The following is a 20,968-nucleotide window of genomic DNA, read 5'->3' on the forward strand; positions in this document are numbered from 1 at the left end:
GGATGGCAACACTGGGGACTCGTGATAAGTCACTGCCAGATTGTGGAGGCCACGGGAGCATAGCAGGAGGTGCTGAACCTCTTTCAGTTTGTGGATCAAATCCAGTTTTGGAGAAGCCCTTGAGGGCTGCATTCTAGCAATGGTGAAGCCAAACGAGCAGCCTATCTTAGTTTAAACTATTTTAAAATAATGAAACATTAGGATAAGCATTTCAAACTTCCAGAAAGCAGGGGCGGAGGAAGATTGTGCAAAAGCCAGAAAACACTGTATGGCCAGGTGAAAGAGAACAAAGCTGGGTGTGGAGTGTGGCCTTTAGGAGAAACCCAGAGGGGCAGAGTGGACACGATGGAGGAGGACTGGACATGGTGCACCCAGCCAGGGGAGCAGACGTCAAGAATGCGTAGGGAGCTGGGGGAAAGCAGCAGCAAAGGAACCCAGAGGTATGGGGAAACTCTGGTTTCACACACACTGATCCAAACTACTAATCTGTGCTTTCAGTGCTCAGGTCATTGCTTTATGAGTATTCAAGAAATCTCAGCAAAATCCCCAGGAGCCAATGGAACGGCGAAAAGCCTTTCCGGAGCTTCGGTTACAGGGGTGGAGACACACGTTCTCCGCTTTGTGGACATCTTTCCAAATTTCCTGTCTGGCAGGCTGCACTTGTGCCAGGTTAGGATGATTGATCTAGTAGTGTACGGAATATAATGTCAGCACGTTAGCCAATCCTCACCTCATTTAATCTTACTTATCACAGCAAGGAGCACTACATGGACGGATGCCTCAGAAAGATGAAATGCCTCTGCTTTGGAGAGCCATTGTTACCATTAGAGAGAGGCAGAAGTCAAAATTCATTTTAAGCACATGGTAACCTGAAGCTTGATGGTACCGTAATGGCATTGCAGGGGGGCATCAAAGCATAGATGTGAACTCCTGCTCTAGTGGTGAAACTCAAATTGTGTATAACGGTTAAAAGGGGAGGGGGGATCTGTCCATTTTGCTTCTTCCCACATTCTATTTTTTCTTGCAAAATTTTCTTTAGCAAATGGCTGTAAACATGAGCTGAACGGAATTCTCATTTTTTTGCCCCGGCCAAATTCAGTAGGTTCCCCATTTTTCCGACATGGAAAGGCCCTGTGATGTGTCTTTCTGTCGCAGAGTTGATGGAGGGGTGGAAAACAATGGAGGCCAGTGACTCCTATGTCTGTGAGGCCCTTTATCTGCTCTGGATTGTAATCTAAACTTTAAAGATGCTATTCATAGTGCCATGCTTGCTTAGAAGAGCACCAGATGGTTCAAAACCATGGACAGCTCCTTTAACATTCAGAATAAAATTCAGAGTGGATAAGGGGCCACTAGCCACCACCAGTGACAAACCCCAAACTACATAGGGATTCCTATCTGGATACTTAAGAGCAAAACGTTCAAAGACCTGGTCTGGCTGGTTAAATGCCAAATTCTCTCACATGTGCTTGTTTCCCATTCTTGCTTGTTTTTAAGCCATGTTGTCCCAAATATGGAGAACGTTGTGGATTTGGTAGAAGCTTATGAGAGCCAAGAAGAACCTCAGTTATCACCCAACCTTAATCTGAAGGCAAGTTGGGATTCAGACAGGAAGCAACCAGAGTACCCAGCAGAAGGCAGGGACGGGCAGCTGGACAACACCGCAAACGAGCCCAAGGACGCTCAGCCTGACAGGTGTGGCCACTGCAGCGTGGCCGCACGATCTGAGCTAGAACCCATTTGTTCATCTACCTGCGGTTCCAGAGTGTTCTGCACTGTCCAGCTGTCACATCATAGAAAATGATGATGGCGGTGTTGATGATGAAGAGGAAAAAGAAAAATCATAGAATCATAGACTAATAGGCTTGGAAGGGACCAAGAAGGCCACTGAGTTTAGTCCCCTGCAGCTGCAGGTCACCAATTTGCACCATCCGACTCAGATGGAGGAGGAGGAGGAGGCAGCAGTGGCAGCTGGAGAGAAGATATAAATAAGTGCTAATACAGATGTTTATTCTTAAATAACAAGCTTGTTTTCAGTTTTAGGATGTTCTACACTATATACATTCGTGTGTGTGTGTGTTTTCTGGCACCAAGCCTTGCTGCCATTCCAAATTATTTTTTAAAGTTTTAAAGCCCTCTAAAACCATATGGTTATCATTATCTCTGAAACCAAAATTTAGGAAAGCAGCCACCTCAGAATGCCTGGATAGATGCTTCATCTTTCACAGATAATATTCTAAAAGGGTGATCCACCATCTGGTATGTGATCTGCTCCAGACTAAATGACTTTTGGGCATCACTAGAGGGGAATAATGATAACCAGTCAATAGCAAAACCACGCAAAGGATAAGCTCATCCTTGGCAGCCCTCAGCAGAAGAATCAGTGTCTTTGGACAGAGATATGACCGAGAGTCCAAGCACAAATCCTCCATTCACATATTTGACTCTGACTGAGACACCACACAGAAAGACATCTTTCAATGTCTGTAATGGCTGCCATAGCTTGCAATATGCCTTCAGCCTGCCGTAAGTAATATGCCATAGCACCAACTACCACTGGTTCTTTAAACTAACAGCTCTGCAACTCTCTCTCTCTCTCTGAACAAGGAAACCAAAATAGAACATGTTCCTTGTTTCCTAAGAACACAGACTGGCACCAGAGTATTTTGCAGGTAAGCAAGCAGAAGAGGACTCTTTCCCCTGACCTGAAAAGCAGAGCAGGCTCATGGGCCTCTGGCTTCTTTCAGAAGAGAGCAGGTTCCACAACCACAGTGAAGGCTTCTTCTGATTTTTGCCTTTCCCTGAAGGAAATGTATCACTCGGGGTGATATTCTGGAAGCTTGGAGAGGGCACAACACAAATATGTTTTCTTCTCCTGCTGTGAAAATAGATCATCTCCTGCTGACAACCTTCCTGTTGCCGGAAGAGGATCAGCTTCTGGAATACGGAGGAAATGCCCCCCTTTTCTTCCAAGAGAAGGTCTTTCTTCACAGCTTATTGCGGGGGGGGGGGGAGTGGCTGCTGTGGCAGGGGAACTGTGTTGGGAGCAACACGAGAAGTGGAGCAGGAAGGTCCTTCTACTGGAAGTTGCTCTTTTTGGTGAGCATGTCGGCAGAATCCTACCTGTGTTTACCAGGATATGGGGGTTAAGTTGCTGGATAAGTTCCTGGGTAGGGGTTAGGAAAGTCTGAAGGACACATTGCTCACCAGGGAGGAAGGCAGAGTTAGTGAGTACCTCAAAGGCTGTCACAAAGAGGAAGGTCAAGATCTCTTCTTGCTGATACCAGAGTGTAGGACATGGAATAATCAGTTCAAGTTGCAGCAGCACAGATTCAGGTTGGACATCAGGAAAAGCTTCCTCACTGTCAGAGCAATACGACAGGGGAACCAGCTGCCCGGAGAGGTGGGGGGCTCTCCCACACTGGAGGCATTCAAGGTGAAACTGGACAGCCCTCTGAGTGGGATGGTGTGACTTGGTGTCCTGCAACAGCAGGGGTTGGACCCGATGGCCTTCTTGGCCCCTTCCGACTCTACTATTCTATGATTCAATGATTCTGAGGGTTTCTGATGTTGATCCTATGCTTGTGTGACTTAACACTGGAGTCTCTCTCATTGCATGATGTACCTAAGAGTTTCTTTTTAACATGGCCCTTGATGGCATCTGTGTGATTTTATTCCTATGGATTATATCTTAAAATAGGTTATTACCACAATAAATATCTTGCTGGAATGGACTGGGAGAAAAGGTATTTCAGCAATCACTGAGCAACCATTGCCCAAATAGCCTCATTAGGCAGATGCGAGGAGAAATATAAAGCCAATCAGCACAAGGAACTTAACTGGCTCTTACTAGTGGTGGCCCGGTTGGTCCTTGCAAAACACTGGAAAGGTGGCATGGACATTTTGATGGAAATTGGGCACCAAAAGTTGAGCACTTTGCCATGCCATTGTGGAGAAACTCTGCAACCAGCTCAGACTGAAGAAAGAACAAATGAGCACAGATACATTAATGCATATTTATACATTAATGCATAGTTTGGTAATCCTTTCTTTATTTCCCAAGTAAGGGGGAGAACAGATGCATCCCACCCGCAGCTTGTGCACAGATCAGGAAAAACTGACAGTGTAACTGAGCTGTTCGTCAGAAAGGACAGGATATTAATATTTAAATTAAATTAAATTAATTCCTATGGATTTGCATGCACTCATCATGCTGCACATCTTGTGTTTGGTTTTGGTTGTTTGCTGTTGATAAAAATTACAAAAATGCAGAAGCATAGAGATGGGTGTGTGTATGTGTTATAGAAACATAGAGACAGAGCATGTCAGAAGGGTCCTCCCGGGCCATCTAGTCTGACCCCCAGCTTCAGCCAGCTCCACTTATTACATGCCTACCATGTGCATGTCCAGCCTGTCCTTGAACACCCTCACTGATGGGGCCTCAACGACCTCCCGTGGAAGCCCATTCCACACCCTCGGGGTCCTGACTGGCAGGAAGTGCGTCCTGGCATCTAAATGGAACCTGGGTTCCCTGAGCTTGGCTCCGTTGGAGCGCGTCCTGCCCTCCTCTGCAGGGGAGAACAGGTTTCTACCCACCTCCGTGTGACATCCCCTCATGTATATGTCGCCAACATGTTATATTTATCTGGAAGCACCTTAACTTAACTGTGCTTTCCTATGTATTTTAATGTATTTTAACTTGACTGTGCTCTAGGTTGACTGCTCTGTGGTCAGGGGAATGCCTGAACCATTGATTAACTGGAATGTCCAGCAACGATTCAGAGCTTTGATGTTGGTGGATGGGCTCCCCAGCTATGGGGGAGTACAGTAAGCCACTCAAGAACTCTGCACCACAACCAAATGGAGTTTGATTCCCCTGTTAAGGTACCCTCTCACGGATAGATATATCTCATTAATGTCAGTGTGGTCCAATGCTGAACCTTAATTATGACTGATGTCATTAAACGAGGGGAGCAACCTCGCATGTGTCAGCAAGACCTGAGTGAATGAACAGGTAGGAACTGAGCCCTCCACCTACATCCGGTTGGGCATGTTGGAGGTTGGAAAGGGAAAATTCCAGGTGCCCATTTCTCTCTACTGAACAGCAGTCCAGGTTTAATAGTTGCTATCTGGTGTTGGGCCAGAAAGGTAGATTAGGAATTCTGTGAGTATACCAAACACTCCACTGCCCATCATCCTCCCAGCTAAAGAGTGCAGAGATAACCTTGGCCATGCAGACAAACCCCAAATCACTTACTAACCATCCCATTTGGACCACTTTATAGGGGCCAGAAGTTGTGACAACTATTGGGTTGTTTCATCAGGTTGTCTCTGTTGGGTTGTTTCCAGGACTTGGAGCCCATTGAAAGGACACGTACATTATTTTGGAGAGATGTGAGTGGAGTAAATTGAATCAAGGTGAGCATATCTGTTTGAATCATGGTACATCAGCACAAATCAGTCCCCTGTTGCCTTGGTCTTAACAGCTTCAGATAAGCTGCACTCAGGACTGTAAGTCCCTCCCACAGAGAATTGAGCTCAGATAAAAAATAATAATCTCAGCCAAGGACCACCGTGAATCATCCGGAACCTGAAAAGGTCTGGCACTGCTTGTGCTTCCCCTACTGTGTGGCAAACTTGCATTCTTCAATGGTTTGCAGCTCTTTTCCGCAGTCTCATGCTGCTGCCTTAGTCAGGGGCAAGAGAAACTACAGGAAAGCCATTTTCAGAGTCAGAAGTTGATCCCTCCTCAGGCTAGTGCTGGTCCAGAAGCTGGTGCTGACGTCTGTCTCAAAAATAGGTCTACCTGTGGCGCATTTGGCCCTCAAGCCTCCTCAGAGTAGAAACAGGGGACACAACAAGAACGTTCTTTAGAATGTAGTATTAATTCAATGATTTTGACTGAGTAGGATGTTGGAGGTCTAAGGCTAGAAGAGGTGTCTTTGGCCCTGCTTTCATGGTCAGGGTCTTTTTTGGTGCTGGTTGAGTTGATGAGTACTGGTTCATGTGGTTCATTCCCAGATACCTATGGCATCCCTGGATGTTTTGGGGAAGTTTCCAGGTGATTTGGTTAGTCTTCTTGTTGGAGCCATGGTCTCACTATGGAGTGGTGAGATGGAATAGGCTTGATGAAGATAACGTGGTTACTCCTGGGCATCTTCTTCTATGATGTAGAGCCCGGTGAGCACCATGACTTGCCAGGAAGATGTGGGCTATGGATCAGCAGGACAATGATTAGAATGTGGACAGTGCAAATCTCAGGATCACTGTAACAGAACGCATCATCGTGCCTGCCTCTCCACTTCCACAGGATCCTTGAGAAGTTACCTGGCGGAGCTTCTCCGGCTGGTGTTATTAAAATCTGGCCCTGGTGGGGATGAAATAGAGCTCTGGGAGGCCATTTGTGGCAAGTTCACTTTAAGAATAGGAGCACTCGTATTCACTGTGACCATGATGCTGTTACTGATACAGTTCCTGTGGAAGCATCCAGACTACATAGTCTGGGGTCAATTTCAATTGTTGCAACTTGGGGACAAAGTGAATTCATGGGTTCGACCAACCAGATTTACTCTTGATTCTCACCCACCTTGGCTTACAATGGCTGGCTGCAGTAGCTTGGTTAGATGGTCTAGGAGGCCAAGAATACCTCTGTACGGTAAAAAGTGGTGCCAACCCTACCTTAATGAAGCATCTCCGTGATGTCCTTAACTACCAACCACCTGTCCTTCTCCCCTTGTGGGAGCAAGATGTTCAAATAGGTGGCAATTCAAATATTTTGGCTGAAGTAAATAGCAGGACCCATCTCTATCTTGGGTCAGATCCACATTTGGTATCAGAATAATCTTGGTCACATGGATGGATGGGCTTTATAAGGAGAGAGTGGATTCCTGTGGATCGTCCTTGGCCTCTCAGCAGCTTTTGATACCACGAACAAAAAGGCCTTTTGGGGCAAACACACTTTCTCCTGCAGTGGCCATTCCACCTGGCCATTATCAAACGTAATTGTGCAGCACTATGAAAGCCTTCTTGCCTGACATTCCTTCTTGTCTTTTTCTCTTTGCATCCACCCCTTCGTTTTATTTTCTATATCTGTTTCTATATAGTTGGTAAGTAATTCATTTAAACTTCTCAAAATCCTGCCACACACGGGGCCGGAGATCTGCTTGCATTTTTGACCAAGGCTGGGCTGCAAGACATTTGACAGACCCAACGGATGCCATGCCAGCTTCACATATCTCTGTTTGATCGCGTTTATTACTCTGAAAACAAAAGTCCTTGCCATCCGAGAGAGCAGACAGTCAGGATGAAGTGCGATTTTAAATGCCCTGATTCTCTGCTCCATCCCTGCTTTGCAGTTGGCCTCGGGCAGTCTGCTCGAATTCCATCACTTGCCCTGGATCTCCATGTAGCAGCTGCCTGTTAGTTAACTCCACATGCGCACAGCTAACATCGCTTGCTTTCAGCCATGGCTTGACAGCGCTGTCGTGACTACTGCCAGGGCTCGCTGCAAGCTTGAGGCGATCTCTTAGATATTCACTCCATAATGAGCCCTCTTTGAATAAGAGGCTTCCAATTATACATGCTGTGTGTTGCATGACAGCCCTTTTGCCACTCGGGGCTACACAGAATGGGCTGAATATAATTCCAGGGTGAGTGCAGGAATAGCACTGGTAGATCCGTGATAGATGAGCAGACATCCAAAGAGCCAGAGAGAGAAATGCAGTGACAGACACCTGTGCTTCAATGACTTAGCGCATGATGAAGAAGCGCATGTGGGCCTAGGTCAGTATTTTCTTAAAATCAGATGCTTTCAATCTATTTCATTCTCTATCCAGGAGGGATTATTAACAAAGTTGTTTGTAGCTCATTTATAGACCTGTTGCAATCAAGCCCACTGACTGTTAAGGGCTGGCCCAAGGATAGTAAAGGAATTATCCCATGGTAGGATCTGGCCAGGAAGGATATGAAAACTTTATTAATGCATGTGGGGGAAAGCAGGTGAGGCTAAAGATCTGGGAGTTCAGAGATGGTATAAGGGAAGGGAAGAGATCGGCTGTCTTTCCAGTAAGCACCCAGAATGCCATTTCAGAGTTAGACAGTCAAGGGGCTCACAGCAACTTGTAAAGGCCCTCTCTTGAATATGAGTAGATTAAATTGCAAAAGAACCAATCTATTTTCAGAACATTTATCGTGCATATGTGTGGGCTCTCAGTGTTACCCGCAATATGGCAGTGTTATTAACACAGGTCAAATAGTCCTGCTTTTTTCCATCAAAGCATTGCTGCATATGATTAGCACGTAAAGCTTTTTGCACAGAATGGCAATCACAATTGTCAAAGAGCGTTCCCCCATCCCACCTTCCCGGCCCCGTCTGAATGCTGAGTGGATAAATGCATTTGGAGGAGACTATATGCATGTAAGAGCTTTTCATATAGGACAGGAAGGGCAACGCATGTGATGCTCGCTCCCCGCAAGGTCCCTGTAACCCCTGCTGCTCCCTTTTGCTGCCATCCTACGGAAATTCAGCAGGGTAGAGACAACATATTTGAAAACTACAATAGCCCAACTTTTGTGGTGGAGAGTCAAGGGGGTGGAACTGAGCTTTGTCCAGCCACTTTGTCCAGGTGAGGTTGCTCACTCTGGTTTAAGAGAAGAATTAGTCCACCTGCTGCTTCACCTGCTATAAGGAGTCTATCTGTGACCTGGTGCTTTAGGTATTAAGCACTCACCCCAAAAGAAAGTCTGCTTAACTCCATCTTTAGCTGCCTGGGGGATGACTGTGAAAATACACATATTCAAACAGATTTGAGACTTCAGTGAAATAGAAGTGGAGTAAAATAGATTGGAAATAAATCTGTCCATCTCATTTTATCAAAAAACACAGGAGGAAGGTCAATGCCCCTTGCTACCCTATACCAAAATAAGACCCCTCCAGACTGTTTTTGGTTCTCCTGCAGCCTATAACTCACTTTCAATGTCTGTGGGTTGTTAGTGTGTCACCTGTATCCCAAAAGGGTTGAGCTGTGATCAGACGTCTCTATAGATTTTTAATTTTAATCTCTCTGTTCTCTTTGATTGACCCTTTCCATTAACTCATTGGCATATTGTGTCAATAAAAGGAAGGATGAAAGCCACAAGGAATTCTCCAGGATTTCACTGTCTTAATGGGATATTTGGAAATGCCCATGCATGCCTGTGTGTGTGTGTGTGTGTGTGTGTGTGTGTGTCCTTTAACCACAACAGGAAGCCTGAAAACAGATCACAATGCTGCATTATTGTCCATACATTGTATTTTCTAAAACATTACTCCCCTGAGATTGTCTTACAAATGACATTGAGAAACCCAGCTCAGACCATTTCCCATATCCTCCAATATGCCATAAATCAAACACAAACTTTCCCCTGTGCATACGGAATGCACAAGGACATACAAAGCCACCCCATACTGAGTCAGACCATTGGTCCTGCTTGCTCAGTGATGCTCACACTGACCAGCAACATTTCTTGAGGTTCACTGTCTGAAGTCCCCAAGTTGTTGGCTGATGCTTCAAGAGGTGCTGAATTCGAGAATTTAAGTTCTCCTGGTGACCCTTGGGAACACTGGCATCCCCACGTCTGTTTGCCAGCTTGCTCACTTACTCTGATTTGGCAACTTTCAGTTTTTTAGTCTGCTATACACCACAGTCCACCACAGCTTGCCTGTCCACTGCATTGTCCCACACTGAAGGCATCCCAGAGGAAGCTGGAGAGCCATCTGTCAGGGATGCTTTAATTTGGAGGCCTGCACTAAGCAAAGGGTTGGACCTGTTGACCTTATGGCATGATTCTGTGAGTCTATGATGGTATTCAAGAAGAAAATTGGACTGTTCCTGGAAATTTAGGCTCTTGCACTATATGTTTCCCTCCTTCCAATAAAGGATGAGACTTGTTCTTAAGGGAATGTCTAACAATAAAACAGTACAGTTTCAAACACGTTTCCATGCGCTGAATGCTCCATGTGCTTGTTTGCCCTAGACTGACTTCACAGCAAAATGGAAGGCAAGGGCAGGCACTGGCTTAGGGGAACTTCGATATGAGCAGAAGTACAAAGAGTGGCAGGAAGGAAAGTGTGCCACTGAGCGCAAATAGGAAGTCAGAGTACACACCTGGCACACAACACGGCCCATGGCCTGTCCAGTGAAAAATAGCCCTTAGCAGGTGGTATGGAGCACTTTGCTCTGAGACCCTGGGCAACCACTGACAGTCAGAATCCAAGTAGGTGATAATTATTTGCAGTCCTGATGGCAGCATGTGATGTTCATTTGTTGAGGGGGGATATCTATTTGTTGCATCAAATTTGTGCAAGAGGGTGGGTGCGCTTCTACCAATGTTTAGGTCTTAGTCAACGTGTTTTCACTTAATGGGCCACTCTGTCCAAATTGTGTTTGCACTGTGCCCCAGACAATATTCTTTTACTTTATTCCCACTGGTGGTTCTAGGCTATCAATCCAGGTGCTATCACCTCACCTCTGCTTTAACAAAAACAAAGTCACAGAAACTATCCTTATAGCAAGTGGTCAGTTCCAGAGCATTCAGAAAACTTATTTTCCAAGACAGCAAATTCATGCAGAGAAAAACAGAGCTCTGTTTAAGCCAATCTTGGTTGCTGAAAAATTAATTGAGCTAGAAGGAGTGGATGGTAAGTAGCAAAGTGTGTTTTCTAAATTGTAGTTTTGCATATAAATTGGAAATTATGCTTCCCTTTCACCTGAGATTACAACAACCTTATTATTTCATTCCCCACCCTTCTAAAATCTTTCCCTGTAGGGGAAGCACATATTGGAATTATTGAAAAATTATAACATCTTGCTGACAGTGTGCTTATAAGCAATCAATCAAATGTTCTCAGGATGACAAAAAGTCTTAAGGATACTTTATTAGCTTCATAAGCTTCCAAAGGTTGAATCGTTTCTCCATTCAAGGACTTTTTTACAGAGTCAATCAATTTTGGTTGAGCAATAGATCTTCCTTTTCTGTTCTCACCTCCCAGATTAACTAGCTTAATTAAAGCTCTGTTGCCAAGCAAATGGATGATTACCTTATTTTCTAATAGGCAAAATTCAAGACACTTTAAGATGGTAGCTTACTAGCTTTTGCTAATTGTTCAGTAACCAGTCTAGTTCATATTTCTGTAGATACATCAATTTACCTGTGAGAAAAGCAAGGGCCGGCCCCAATGTTTCAAGGAAGGAAGAACATTTGAATGAGAAAAGTTTTTTGCACACAGTGAAGTCAATTACAAATGTGCATCTGTGTTTATACCCCCAGGGCTCATCCTGGACTCATGGAATTTCCCGGATGTGCCTTTAATGCTGATGTTTCCTCTATTTTTCTGTGTACTAAAACATCCAGGGCTTCCCCAAAGAAAGTAAGGTGATGCACATGGCTGTCTGATCCTTATAACAACCCTGTGGGGTGGACTAGAGTGAGAGACACTGGTTGTGGGCATGCGAGAGCAGGGAAGAAACCAGCGCAAGGATGAGAGTGGGCATCCCATGGTTCGATAAGAACAAGGGGTGTGGGGAAAAAACTGAACCCAGTTCTGACCCCAGAAAAGCTTCCTGAGGTCAGAGAAGAACCTGTTCATTCGGAGAGCTCTCCTCCTGCCCTTGCAGCCGGCACGGCTTTTTCCACACTGGCAAGAGCTCCACGTCACAAGGATGATTTTGGAGCTGAGGAGGGGGCTGCAGGCAGTCCAGGAGTCAGGAGGAGGTGTGAAGTCAGTCTAGAGCATTTTCCCTAGAAGCAAGGACAAAGGGAAATATGATCAAGATCAGGGGCTTAGAAAATGGAGGTGGGCAATCTCTGAAACCAGGCCTGGCAAACCGGGACATGGATTTCTTGCACCTTTCCTGCCTGCACAAGGGGCTGCTGTTGAAATCCAATGTGTAGGACAGGTCATGGATTCCCTCTCCATCTTTGTCTTTTGGCCTGTCTCTAACTGTAAGGCTGTTCGGCACAAAACCTTTTATCTCTTTAGAAATATAGAGTAAGGCTGGGATGCAGTAAGAATATTGTTGCCTAGACAAGATAGGGTTAAGCAATCTTTAGCTGCTTTCTATTTTCTGTTGAAGAAACTTTCTTTGGCTTTCTAAACATTGTGTGTGCCAGTGTGAGTATAAAGATAGGGTACGTTCTCTCTCTGGCCGTGTGTGTGAAACTGCAGCAAATCCTTCAAAGCAATACTTTGTATTATATTGTACGCTGTCCTGAGGCTTTTTTGCAAATAGGACAGCGTATAAATATTTTAAATAAATAAATAAATAAATGAATACAGCTGTGTGTGTGAGGCCCTTCAAACCCTTTTATTCTCCCATTAGTTTAATGTCTAATGGGTTTTAATGGTTTTTATACTGCATGCTTTGCTATTTTAATTTGTATTTTACTCATTGTTTGTTGTAAACTGTCCTGAGACACTAGTATAGGGATGGTTTATAAAAGCTTTAAATCAATCAATCAATCAATCAATCAAAACATAGCAGGCACTTGTGTCCTTATGGCTCCCCTTCACAATCAAGCAGAATGCTAGTGACCCCAGCTAAATCCCTGAATGTATGGGATTTAAACCCAGCCTTTTTAGAACAAAGCACCCAAAGCACTGGTCCTAAATGAATTCATCAGCTTCAGTTACTCCCACATTTATTTTTTTTTAAAAATTCAACCTCTCCTAAATATGAAGAACTTTGTGAATATTCATCAATTCTTATCAAAACTGAACTGAAACTCATCCATCCTTATTTTAATTGTGTAGCAATTAAGTCTCAACTCTCTTCTTAATCATGGTTCACACATTTTGCCAATCCATGCAATGTGATAGTTAGACTTTCTTTCTCTTGTGCTGCCAAGATGGTCTTCCTGATGCACAAACAGGTTCCCAGTTCACCAGCACATTGTTTCCAAGTTCCCATCAATCCATCTCTTTCCCAACATGCTTCTGTGTAATAATTGTTAGAAATGAAAAGAAGCATTAGACATAATGACATTTGGGATTCAGAGGTGTCATTAGGCATAACAGTAGAAAGCAAACGCAGCAGACCCTGCTGAGCTAAGGGAGATTCTTCGATATGATACATTGACAAGCAAGATTGAAATAGCTGTTGGAGTTTCATCTCACTTAACGAATGGTCCCCTTTCTTCTAAGTGTTATTCTGTCGATATCCAATGATGGGCATTTATTTGGCAAGCTGGCTTTGCAGATGATGAAGTATAATGTTGAGAAGTCCTGTCCAGGCTTTCTTAAGAAGTTCTAAAATAGCAGAACCTGAAGTTCTGACCCAGCTTTTATTTAGGACTTAAGGGTTCTCTTCTCTTTGCTTCTCCTCTTCTTCATCCTCTTCCTCCCTCTCCCCCCACCACAGACACCCCTTCATACACACACATAAGCTGGAACTGGTTAATCATCTATGGAAGATTCCATTAAAGGACTAAATATATCCTACTCCTCTTAAATTATTTATCTCCAATTGCTTGGCTCCTTGAAAATGATACCTGCCCAATTCTTGTGGACACAAGCAAAGAACAAATGTTGCCATGTTCCAGATATGGGGGATCCATTGCACACTTGAAGTATATGCATCCTGAAAATAAGAGGAAAAGATAATGCAAAATCATGCAAATGAGGTTTATGCCACCCTTAGATGTTATACAGGCACAGCAATGTACTTCTATATTTGTTTAACATCCAAAGTGATTAGAACATGCCTATCAAGTAGGCCAACATTGTCAGTTATGTGTTTCAGATGATGAGCTGGGACTAAGGGAAGTCAGCTTTTTAAAGAATATTTAGTGAGATCCTGGTATAACTGGGAAGCAAATGAGTGGCTTTTTGTAGCCCAAACTCTTAGCAGAGATGCTACTGAAGTTCATAAATTAGACACTCAAAATATGAACATTGATGGCTTATGGTGCCACCTTCACTCCAAAGGAAATCGCTGTGATCCATGAGTTCTTTCCCAGCACAGCTTATGAGCAAGAAAAGATTTTCTGCTCCACTTAAACACACCCAAGGCACAATCCCATTGGCACAAGTCAGAGTCTAGATTGCCAACCTTATGAATTGCACCTGTGTGTTTTTCTTCATTGATCTATTTCACTTTTATACCGTCCAATAGCCCAAGGCTCTCTGGACCCTGGACAAAAGCTAAGAAAATTTTAAACATACACATATAAGGTAAAATTAACCAATTAAAGGTGCTCCCCTGGTGTCAAAAAAGGAATGCAAAGCAGGTGCCAGTCAGACCTCTTTGGGGAGTTTATTCTACAACTGGGGTAAGCTTAGCATGCAATGAAATTTGTGCCTTCAAGGGGGGGAAAGACAACATATTAAAAAGTTATGATAGAACTGGTTTGAGGGAAGCCAGGATATAATGACAGAAATAGCACAAGGAAGAGCATCACTTAGCGCTCCAGTGAGTCAGGCTTTGCACACCACCAGTAAAAGTGGCTTGTGTAGATCCCCCCACCCCCCCGGGACTACTGTCATGACATAGAAACAGGGTGAGTCAGAAGGGGTCTCCCAGGCCATCTAGTCTGACCCCTAGTTCCAGCCGGTTCTGCTTATGACATACCTATCATGTGCATGCCCAGCCTAGCCTTGAACAGCCTCACCTATAGGGCTTCAACCACCCCACCCCCTGTGGAAGCCCATTGCATGTCCTAGGGGTCCTAACCATCAGGAAGTACTCCTGGCATCCAAATTGAACCTTGGTTCCCTGTGTTTTGCTCCATCGGAACGCGTCCTGCCCTCCTCCACTGGGGAACACAGGTCTCAACCCACCTCCGTGTGACACCCCCTCACATACCTGTATGTCACCAAGAGTCTCCTCTTCTCCAGGCTGAAGAAACCCAGTTCCCTCAGTCTCGCCTGATGTGCAAAGGCAGTTCTTCAGTGGAAATACCTGGTCTTCTCCTTGGTGATGAGGCGAGAACTCACATAGCTAGAACTGCAGCACAGTGGTGCACAAGGAAGACTTGTCTGGTGTCAACTGAGATCAAGATGCACCTGAAAGCAGATCAGACAACTTTCACTCAAAACCAGGACGGAAGCGCTGAACACAAATCGAGGATACTAGTTGCCAGGAGGGGAGCACAATCGGAGTGACAGGACAGCCGGTGCGACAGGGATTAGACATCCCTGTGATGCCGGTGGAGGACAAAAGCTGGACTTACTTGGGATGAAAGTGCTCAGAAAGATCATAGAAGGACAATGACACACAGGGGAGGAAAATACATCAAAGGTCTGGAGGCCAGGCCAATGAAACGATTTTCAGAGCTCATTCAGGAGAAAAATGTGTTGTGTACTGAGCAAAACAGAACCTCCTACACTGCTATTAAGCACAGCTGCAGAGTTAGAAATTGCACTGCTAAAATAAAAATTGACAATCCAAGAAGGAAAAGAAATACAGGAAAATGTTTTAATCACTGCTGCTGCTAGCAAATTGTGAAACCTGGTCTCTGCTTCTTCGGCCTTCTTTCTCCCTCCCAGCTCTTTTTCATGCAAAACCTTCCTTCAGGGTCCTGGCCTCTAACTGCCTTCACCTGAAGGCCTTCTGTATTGGACGAGTACGAGCCAAGAGCACATCTAAGGCCTCTTTGCATGGCCCTCGCATGCGCTGCCAGAAGGGGGCATGTGCAATGTACACAAGGGTAGCAGGACTGGCCTCAGGAGCACTAACTGGTGGGGAAGCTTGAGCGAAGCCCAGTTAGTCTAGGTAATGAGTAGAGGTCAGCCATTGTCTGTACCTGAGGGCTCAGCTTAAAGGAGGCAAACTGTGTTCCTGGAATGTCCAACTTGTTGTCCCTGGGCACCTGTATTCATTCATTCAGTCCGTCAGTCATTCATTCAGTCATTCAAAACTTGTGTATCCCATCCTATACAGAAAAGTCTCAGGACAGTCCAACAGCAAAGGCCCAGCATCACATCTATAATAAAAGCCTGATTAAAATTAGGTATTAAAATAATTGGAAAATAAAAAGGTTTTATTAAAAGAATAAAGTGTCGGTGCCTGGAGCACCTCTCTGGGGAGCATGTTCCACAGCTGGGGCACCGCTGCAGAGAAGGTTCTTCTTCAGGTAATCTCCTTCAAAGAGGGCTCCCAAAGAAGGACCTCTGACCCAGATCTTAGGGGGCAGGCAAGCACATAGGGAAGGAGATGGAACATGCCGAGACACACCTCATTTGGTGAATACCAGAATGCCTCCCTGGCCCTCCTCCCCTCCCCTCCCCTCCCCTCCCCTCCCCATACCATTCTGCTCCACTCTGCTGCACTCTACTCTTCCACGGATTGACTAGGATGCTCCATGCTACAAAGCCAAAGGACTCCACTCCCACCTTCCTTTTGACTTCCAAAAGGCAATTTTTGTGCTTTGAAACTCAACTTTCACCTCTGCTGTGCACTAGAGCAGAGGTGGGCAACCTACAGTGTGGCTGATGTTTTGGCCTACAATTCCCATGATTCCTCTTGACTGGTAAGTCAGGTTAGGACTGATAAGAACTGCAGGCCAAAGCATCTGAAGACCTATAAGTTGCCTGCTCCTGATTCTGAGTCTTGGGCAAGTTACTTTTATGTGAGCATCACCAATTTGCCCTCTGGGGAACAAATGTTTTGTGATCCTGCAGACCCCCAATGGCCGGCATTTTTTGAGAGTGCCCATAACATTCTCCAAATGCCCAAGAACTGAGGAACACTTTGTCTCATGGGATATACAAAATATAATGGTTTGGTTTTGAAATATGGTGGTGGCTTAATTTCAAGTTACTTGAAAGAAGAAGTTTATGTATTTATTTTGGATGTTGAAAGCATCTCTCCCATTCTACCAGGCAGAGCCTTTTGGAACAGCTTTTGGGGCTAGATCTGAGAGAACCAACTCCTAACTCCCTTCATCGTGTTCTCTCACTCCCTTTCTTGTTTGTCATCTGCTTTTGTGCTCATCTGAAAGTGCCTGTGCAAGCATGAGCAGATGTCCAGTTTGATGGGAACTCAAGCTCAGACAGTGAGTTGAGTATGAGATTGCTGTGGAATCTCAACAAGTCCAAGCAGTAGACCAAGGTCAGGAAATGCCTGGGGAGACAGAGAGGGAAGCACAGACTATTTGGGCAGATTGTCCCAACCTGGTCAAATCTGTCTGAGGGAATGGAGAGGACCAGTCCATGGACAGGACATGGAGATGGAGGCTGGACATATCTCATCACAGGGGAGTCTGGACAGAGAACTCAGTAGTTTGTTGAACATAGGTGTCCTCTCTCCTGAAGAGGTGGTACCAGTTGCCAGGAGACAGCACTGGTGGGAGGTTCAGTTGGGGCAGAAACGAAGAGCCCAGATGGGATCAGTTCCACAGTGTTCCATCCCCAGGAATGAGAAGCTGAAAGGGTTGTAAGGAAGCAAGGGAGCAATGGATCTTAGAGAGGGCTCAACAAAGTCTTTTGGAAAAGTTTGTTTACTTGGGAGGAGAACTACAATTCAAGACAAAGTACATATTTCTATGTGCATAGTTCAAAGAAATATGTGTTATCCCCCACTGACCAGGGTGATAAATTGTGTATTTTTAAAAGGATCCACAGTTTTCAAAAGCAATGACAAGTTTGCTTGTAATATGGAAAGTCCCCATTCCCCCATGCATTCCCATTTGAAATTATTGTTCAGGATTTAAAAACAGCAGGTCTGAAGGATGTGCAAACTGAAAACAAATTGCTGTGCAGCCCCACTTAACAATGCCTGTCTGGGTTCAGAAGAAGACCAGAAGGGTGCAAGACATATCACATGACCTGCTTTGGGTCATTGCTACTAAGAGACTGCTGTGGCCTCCAGCCCTGGAAAACCTTCAGTGAACTAACCAAAGCACCTACTTGAAAAAAACTAAAAAGACTGGATTTGGATAACTAAGAACAGTATGCTGAAATCTGGCTAAACTTGTAGGGAATATTTTGCTCAGTGAAGAGCACTGTGGATGAGGTGACCATGGAGGTTTCCCTAGAATGAGGTTCTTAAAGCCCTGGAGGCATTCCAGGAGAAGGTCCTTAGAAAGAGGCAACGAACCGGTGGCTGCTGGGAAGAAAGCATTTGCCATAGCAATGGAGTCCTCTTGAAGTATGGCACTGGTTTGTATGATGGCACCCAACAGATGAAGGGTGAGGTTCCTCCTGGCTCTGTGTGTGTGTTGTATTGTGATATATGAGAGAGAGAATTGATGCTTCTGCTAATCTACTGCCTGATTCTCTCGGTTCTGCAACATGGGAGAACCAGTCCTGTCTGCTGCAGCTTCCAGTGCATGGCAACTTCTGCAAGGATGAAAAAGAGCAACATCTGAAGTTTTCTGTCTGTCATCCTGCCTAATGCCGCATGCTACCTTTAGCAAATTCCAATTTACCTGCAAGCCTTAACGATGTTTGCCCCTTCCGCCCACCCCCAAAGGAAGCCGTGCTTTGCTGTATTCACTGACAAAAAAGGGAGTCTTTCCATCCATTTCCACTGACGTTTCTGCTGCATTAGGCGTTCTTTTTGGCCTCTTGCAATGTTTCCCCATTAAGAGGTTGGAAAGGATGCTAGTCTCGGCAAGTTGCTAATAAAAGAAGCATTAAGCCCATTCTTCATCACTGGTGGCACTCGATCATTGTAAATGAAACAGATGTGCTACCCAGAATCTCTCCTTAGCAGCAGCTGCAGATTGCAAGTGTTGGCTTCCACCTTTCTTATTCACACTTCTGTTTGTGCCTCGCCAGCTTCACTCCTTTAGGCTGTAGGTGGTTCAACATATTCACCCAGACCCTTCCAAATTCAATAGAATAAGCTTCTTGTTTCCATTTTTAGTGAGTGCAGCTAAGACAAAACAAATGCTCCCACCTGTGTTCTGGTCCTGCCATATCCTGTCAAAAGATTTCATAGATTCATAAAGTACCAAGGGAGAAATTAATGTGCTTGTTATACCTCATAACACGTTTAATACTAGTCCTTATCTTTCCCTGGGCAATGATCGCTGGCCCTGTTTGGGACAGGACGGGACAGGACAGGACAACCCATTATTGATCCTATAATCACATCTTAGCCCACAGTTGGCAGAAGCAATGCCTTTGGCTCCCATTGACCTGCAATCAGTGCAAGATCAATACACAATCCCAAGGTCAACACACAAATCGTTGCACTAAAGGGTCATATTTCAGTGTGAGAAATATGGCACTGAGGGCTTTGGCTAAAAACCTGTGAAGTACTTCAGAAAATGACATTTCCCAAAGATCACTAGGCTCCTGAGAAGGGATATCCATTCCATGGATTTTGATGCAATTTTATTTCTATCATCTGCTCATTGATGGGATCAGATTTTGTGCAAATCCATACATGACCAAATTTACGAATTCCTCGATATGCACAGATCATTAAAATATGCTGATACCTGGGAAATACCTGTGATTTCATGCTTTTGCTTATGAGGAAAATGCACATTTTCATTTGTGTTCATTCCACAGTTTTCTATGATTCAATCTGCACAGAAGTATGGAAATACTGTTGCTACTGAATAAACTGCCTGCAATCCAACAGAATCCTCATGACTTGTGAAAAACTAGTCTGCTGCCTAACCCATGGACAAGATTCTTGGAAATTATGGATTTCTCCAGCAACGCCATTTGGGAGTTCCAGCTGCACCAGGCCCCTGGTCAGAGACAGTCCAGTTTCCATCTCCGACATGTCCACAGTCAGCTGGAAAAAATCTTGCCCAAAACCATGGACAGCTAATGTGAAGAATAATGGGGTAAATGGGCCAAAAGTTCAGTTCAGTATATGGAAGCTTCTAATGCCCTGGTGGTCCCATGATTACCTTCCAGCATCTTTTGGATAAACCCTTAAGAAGACCTTCTCTTAACAAAAAGTAGTTTTTCCCCAGCAGTATATCATCACGACTTTCATCTCCTGAAGAACCTCAACATTTAACCCACTCTGATTTTGGGGTTGAACGTTCCCATTTCATAGGAAGTCTGCTAAAATGTGCAGTAAACTACATAGGGCTGTTGATGGAACAAGAGGCACCTGGCACCTCGACAGGGGCAGGCAGGACGGAGCAAACGGACTCTGACTTCCCTGCTCACGTGCTGCCTTGGGCGGTGCTGTGGTGGGTGCAAAGCACCTGCTTTCCAAGGTGTCCCACGCCTGCATGGTGACTGCATTCAGATAAAACCTCCTTTCCAGCATCTGAGTTGCAACCTCAAGGCCAAGATACAGGGTAACTGAGGAGGCTGCTACCTGGCCTATCTCACATCCAAGCTGAAGGGATTACCTGGCAGAATAGTTTCTTTTAATGCCATGCTTGGTGCTTCCAGTATTCTCTTTAGCAGGGCAGCGTGGCTGTTCCTGTAGGTTGATGTAGCGTTGCCTGCATTAGCTCTGTAAGGTTCTGTCCAGTAAGCAGAGTGGGAAGGAAGGCGTTCCGCCACAGGCAAAATAAGTCTGACTTCTGTGTTTGAGCTGGGACCTTACTTTTCCTTCTCTCCTTCCAGATCACCTGGTAAGGCAAAGAAGTGTGTGTGTCTCTCTCCCCTCTTTTCTAAGCTAACCAGCTAATGATGGACTTTCCTTTTCAAGACATTCTGCATGAAACTATCAACATATTTCCTACATGTCAGTTGCATATGGATGTATGTGAGCAAATAATCCATTGTTATCTGCATTGAATCCATCCTCTCGGTGTGGATTCTAATGGATCCAGGGGAAAACAACAGCCGCTCAACTCAGTGTGTTAAATGTATGCCTCTGCTGAACCTGTCTGCAACAAAATAAACAACCAGTTCCCAACACAAACGTGTTGTCCTTACCTCTTCTTAGACCACATGCTAAAATATTGGTCACCTGAGATTCACTGAAGTGTGATGATTGATGTGAGGCAGAATGAGAGAGACCATTCAGGTGGCCCTCAGGTTCATGCCATTGCTCTTCCAACTGTT

Source organism: Varanus komodoensis, unplaced genomic scaffold (genome assembly GCF_004798865.1).
Source record: "Varanus komodoensis strain SLA01 unplaced genomic scaffold, ASM479886v1 scaffold2, whole genome shotgun sequence".
Classification (NCBI taxonomy): domain Eukaryota; kingdom Metazoa; phylum Chordata; class Lepidosauria; order Squamata; family Varanidae; genus Varanus; species Varanus komodoensis.